The sequence below is a fragment of the Podarcis muralis genome, chromosome 7 (genome assembly GCF_964188315.1).
Source record: "Podarcis muralis chromosome 7, rPodMur119.hap1.1, whole genome shotgun sequence".
NCBI lineage: Eukaryota > Metazoa > Chordata > Lepidosauria > Squamata > Lacertidae > Podarcis > Podarcis muralis.
Genome location: NC_135661.1, coordinates 45,855,415 through 45,861,414, shown reverse-complemented (window position 1 = coordinate 45,861,414; position 6,000 = coordinate 45,855,415).

Here is a 6,000-nt window from a genome sequence, read left to right as displayed (position 1 = left end):
TTTCATCCAGAGATTGCTTGATTATTTGTTTGCATGTGTGAGTCACCTCATAACCTAAATTCTCTATGTAATGTGCAACCATTAAGTTTCTAAAAGGAGCACACCATAACGTAGATTAATATACACAACCTGGTCTAAAAAGTTCCACAGCAAACAGAGAATGAAATAGCATATCATACTAAAACAACCTAATCATATAAAAATAACTAGAAGGGGGCTAAGAACTGTTCAGCTGCCATTAAAACAGAGGCCAGGAGAATGTAAACAATCTTAAAGAATTATGGAATCGAAGAGCTGGAAGGGATCCAAAGGATCATCTGGTCCAACCCCTGCAATACAGGATACTAAGGGTGCTTTGAGACAACCTGTTTCCTGATTTTTTTTGCAGTGAGGTTAAGTGACATTGCAAGAAAGCAAGTATTATTCCACACTTCCCAGTGCATTTTCCCATCACTTTTCTTACCTGATTTTGTGGGAAGCTGGTTTGTTGTGCATGATCTTCCAAACTGTTGCAATCGCACAACCTGAATGCCGGCATGTGACTGAATCCCACCTAGAAATAGCGATAGTCTGGAAGTGCCCTCAATAGCCTTCAAAAAACAATGTTAAAATGGAATGTTAAAAGGCCTCAGAGAGGCCTTGTAGAAGCTGGAGAGGACTCTCCAGGGTCAGTATTCCACCTGCATGGGACAACTACAGAGAAGGCCTTCTCTTTTGTAGCCACCCTCAGGTTGAGGGGCACTTGGAGAAGGACCCCAGTAGCTCATAGGTACATAGAGGCATTTCTTCACACACTGAGGTCCGAAGTATTATCAGAGTCACTTTACATAATGCACATGGAGTCCAGAGAGAAAAGAAACTATACTTTTCTGGATTAACTGAGCAAAAATGGTAAATAGCAAGAGGAGAAATAAACATAGGGGTTCTGTCTTATTGATAGGTTTAGTTGAGAGCAGGGAGATATTCAACAACAGGCACAGGGGGAGACTTCAGAACAATCTAGGAGATCAGACCACTTTGCAAGGATCATGCCACTCTGGCTGCTAGGCAACAAACACCTACTAACTGAATGATCCTTGCTGCTGCTCTTCCAGTGCTCAAGCCATGTAAGGTTTTATTGAAACCAGCTATTTGAACAGGGTCTGGATGCAAACCGGACGCTAGTGAAAGTGAGAAATAAGGACTAAAGCTTGGAGGAACCTAAGAAATGAGAGGAATGTGGTCTCATTTGTACTTTCTGTGTTAGCTTCTTTATACTTTGCCATTCACAATAGGATAATTGTAGTGGTGGAGGTGGCTTGGTGAGCAATTGTCCTTTATGCTATTCACAAAGAGACAAATTTATAGATTTGTCAGGGATGGAGGTGTTATTATGCTCTCACTGTCATTATGTGGTGAGTGAGCTAATTTAATACTGCTGAGTAAAGGTCCAACATAGTTTAACTCTTTGTCCAGAGAAGAGGCAGAGGATGTTTGGTATGTTGTATTTAAAATATATATCCTGATTTATAATTTAAAAAAAGAAAAGGAAGTTTATACAGATTTAGGGTCCCTCCAGATGGGTGTGTTACTGCATGTGTATTCTGTAACATGTTCTTGACACAATAGTAGGGCATTAGTGGTGGATTTATTCTGCTTTATTAATTGTTCTGCAATGCTTCCCCAGTGCTCCTACAGTATTGCTCTCGAGGGGCTACAGCACAACAAATTGAGGGGGGACTCCCCCAGAATATTTGTGGTATGAAAAGTTATGGTATTTTAGCAGGAAATTGGGAATGAAGCAGTGCCCCCTCCCAAAAATAACCTCTTGCAGGTACATGACTGTTAGCATCATGGGCACAAATCATAGTGTCCGCCTGCACACTAAGCAATCCCTTCCCTTCTTTACATGTTAGAGCAGCAGCCTGCAAGCCAGTTTTCCATGAGAGCATCTCCCAGAGCTGCTGCGTCATTTAGGGGGATCGTTCTCCTGTGGCTGAGATCAGTTGGATAGTAAAAAGCATAGTAGTAATGCTTAGTATTTGCATAGAGCTTTCAAGTATCAAAAGGGCTTCACATATATTATCTAATTGCATTCCAAGTTAGTATTACTATCCCCCATAATGAAACTCAAGAACAGAGGGTGAAATGGGCTGGCTTAAGGGCACTGAGTGAGCACACTATAGAGGAGAGATTAGAACTGGGGATTCCTGACTTGTAGGCTGCGTACACTTTACTGCTTACTCCAGTGCACCCCCACCTTTGGTGTTTGATGCTGAGTATGCGTGATGTTGGGATGCAGGTGGCGCTGTGGGTTAAACCACAGAGCCTAGGACTTATCGATCAGAAGGTCGGCGGTTCAAATCCCCGCGACAGGGTGAGCTCCTGTTGCTCGGTCCCTGCTCCTGCCAACCTAGCAGTTCGAAAGCACATCAAAGTGTAAGTAGATAAATAGGTACTGCTCTGGCGGGAAGGTAAACGGCGTTTCCATGTGCTGCTCTGGTTTGCCAGAAGCGGCTTAGTCATGCTGGCCACATGACCCGGAAGCTGTACGCCGGCTCCCTCGGCCAATAAAGCGAGATGAGCGCCGCAACCCCAGAGTCGGCCACGACTGGACCTAATGGTCAGGGGTCTCTTTACCTTTATGCATGATGTTAGCCATCAACCATAGATATCCTCCAGCTTCTTGAGAGCTATCCCTGTTGGATGTGCTTTCCCTCAGACCAGCTTTTGAAGATAGAAAGTTATGGTGAAGCTGGGTTGTGTACATTTCAGGTAGCCATTGCACATGCACAGATGACAGAGTTAATGAATTGGAGTTCTCTGCAGACAAACAAATCGGCATTGGGTGAAGACATCTCTGCCCACTCTTTTGGTCTGTACAGCAATCTAAGAATGTGAGTTGAAACGCAGCAGGGGGGGAATGACCTCCCTGCATTTCAAGCCACTACTATGTGCAAAGCCTAGACTAGCCCTATGGCATTTGCATGATATAGCAGTGGTGTGGGATGAACCCACATAAATGTAGATGCTGTGTATCTCATGGCCATTTCAACAGGGCCTTATAGTTGCAGACTCTGGCATGTTTTATGGTGTTCACTTGCTCATTAGTATCTTCTGGGAAGATCTTGAAGATGGCATAGCAAGGTCTAGCCACAAGGTGTCAGCATTTAATTTGGCATGGGAGAGGTTCACAGAGAATGGGCAAAGTAACCTTTCAGATGGCGCAGCTAGAGGCCAATTGACACTTCACTTTCAATTCAAGTACAAAATGTACCTGTTTCAAAATGTCCGAAAAACACCCATGCTGCAGTGGAAAATGAGGAAGAAGAAAAAAAGCATGCATGTGTTGCAGTGAATAAGTAGACTTGCAATAAACAGGGGAGGAGAACCCAGTTTTCCTTCTTTCCATATTGAGCTGGCACCTGTGTTGCCATCACCAAACTGGCACCCTATTTGGCTGCCACGTGTCTTACTTGATAGTGGGATCACTTAAAGAAGTGTCTTCATTTTAGACCTTTGTACATGGGCAGATTGATGTGGGAGAAGATGGCAATCAAGTATGGTCTACCATTAGCGGGACGCGGGTGGCGCTGTGGGCTAAACCACTGAGCCTTTTGGGCTTGCCAATCGGAAGGTCGCCAGTTCGAATATGCTGATGGGGTGAGCTCCTGTTGCTCTGTCCCAGCTTCTGCCAACCTAGCACTTTGAAAGCATGCCAGTGCAAGTAGATAAATAGGTACCACTGTGGCGGAAAGGTAAACGGCTTTTCTGTGCGCTCTGGCTTCAGTCACAGTGTCTCGTTGCACCAGAAGCAGTTTAGCCATGCTGGCCACATGACCCCGAAAGTTGTCTGTGGACAAACACCGGCTCCCTCAGCCTGAAAGTGAGATAAGCGCTGCACCCCATAGTCGCCTTTGACTGGACTTAACCGTCCAGGGGTCCTTTACCTTTACCTAGATAGATCATTAGTCTGATCCAACGCGGCTCTGCTTACGTTTACTGATGTGTGTTCACTATGTAATGACATACTGTAATCTGGTATCTGCTGCATAATTTCACAACTTGTAAAATGAATATATATTTTTAAAATGGGGGGTGGGATTCTGCTGGCTGTGCAAGAAAGCTTGAAAATGTGTAGACAGCAAGGGGAGGCTAGTGACTTGTGAGAATACCAAGCATTAGGGATAGTCCTATGGCACCCTGACAGTTTCCTGTCCTTTTCCTGGGGCTGGATTAGTTTATAGGCTAAATATTCTACCTCAGGGGGTAGGCAACAGAAGGCCAGCTTTAGAAGCAAAATGTTCTCTGCACGCAGAGTTTTAAAATATTTTGTTTTATTTTGGGCCACAGCCTTCGCTACAGATTTTGTTTCATTTTATTTGTGTGCTTATTTTAACCCACCCAGAAAGGAGCTTTTTTATTGTTATTCCTGAACCGCAGCTCCCCAATGCTACACCCTAACATGATTGCTTAAACACAGGGGAGTTTTTAAGCTGCTTGCTATACAGCATTGGATGTCTGGAGTCTGTAGTTTGGGAACAAGACATCCTGCACACATTGGTCACGTCCACACCATGCATTTTAAACACACAACACCCCACAAAGAATCCTGGGAACTGTCGTTTGTTGTGGGTGCTGCAAATTGCAGCTCTGCGAGGGGTGAACTGTTGTTGTTGTTTAGTCGTTTAGTCGTGTCCGACTCTTCGTGACCCCATGGACCAGAGCACGCCAGGCACCTCTGTCCTCCACTGCCTCCTGCAGTTTGGTCAAACTCCTGTTTGTAGCTTCGAGAACACCGTCCAACCATCTCGTCCTCTGTCGTCCCCTTCTCCTTGTGCCCTCCATCTTTCCCAGCATCAGGGTCTTTTCCAGGGAGTCTTCTCTTCTCATAAGGTGGCCAAAGTATTGGAGCCTCAACTTCACGATCTGTCCTTCCAGTGAGCACTCAGGGCTGATTTCCTTAAGAATGGAGAGGTTTGATCTTCTTGCAGTCCATGGGACTCTCAAGAGTCTCCTCCAGCACCATAATTCAAAAGCATCAATTCTTCGGCGATCAGCCTTCTTGATGGTCCAGCTGTCACTTCCATACATCACTAGTGGGAAAACCATGGCTTTAACTATACGGACCTTTGTTGGCAAGGTGACGTCTCTGCTTTTTAAGATGCTGTCTAGGTTTGCCATCGCCTTTCTCCCAAGGATCAGGCGTCTTTTAATTTCGTGACTGCTGTTGCCATCTGCAGTGATCAGGGAGCCCAAGAAAGTAAAATCTCTCACTGCCTCCATTTCTTCCCCTTCTATTTGCCAGGAGGTGATGGGACCAGTGGCCATGAGCTGTAGCTCCCCGGATTCTTTGGGGAATGATGCTTGCTTTAAATATGGGTGAAACGTGTACAGATTAAGTCCCATCAGAGCTAATGGTACTGAACCAAACAAACTCTGTCCAGGTGGCCACTCACCTTTCACCCAAAAGGAGGAAATCTTTTGACCCACCCCTTCCAAAAAGACCAACATTTGCATATGCTGATTTATGTATACATACACACATTAAGAAGTAATTGCTATAATTTAAAGAAATAGATACATCTCTCCATAGTTGGGGGGCTGTGACAAGGTGACCTGTGTGTCTGCTCAGTCCGCTGTTACGGTGCAGATCCTCCAACATCTCAGGAGGGCAAATTGGGACACCTCCACACCATGTTGCCTCCTCCGCCACTGCCGCCTCACCTTGTGTCACGCTAACCTGAGGCATCCTTAGAAAGCCCATGCTGTGGCAGCCGCAGGAGGGCATCTTGGGTGGGGGTGCAAGTGCAAGCAACACCCCCCTCTCTCCGGGGCTGATGGGTGTTGTTGTAGAGAAGAAGGGTGCTGTGTTGGTGTGGAAGGGAAGAAGCTCTCCTGCCTCCTTCCCACTGCTACCGCATAAGCTGCTTCTGCAGCCCCTGTCCGCAGGCTGCATGAAATCGGGGCACCCCAGGGCAAAGACAGAGCCTGGGGTGCCTTCAAAGGAACCATGAGCAT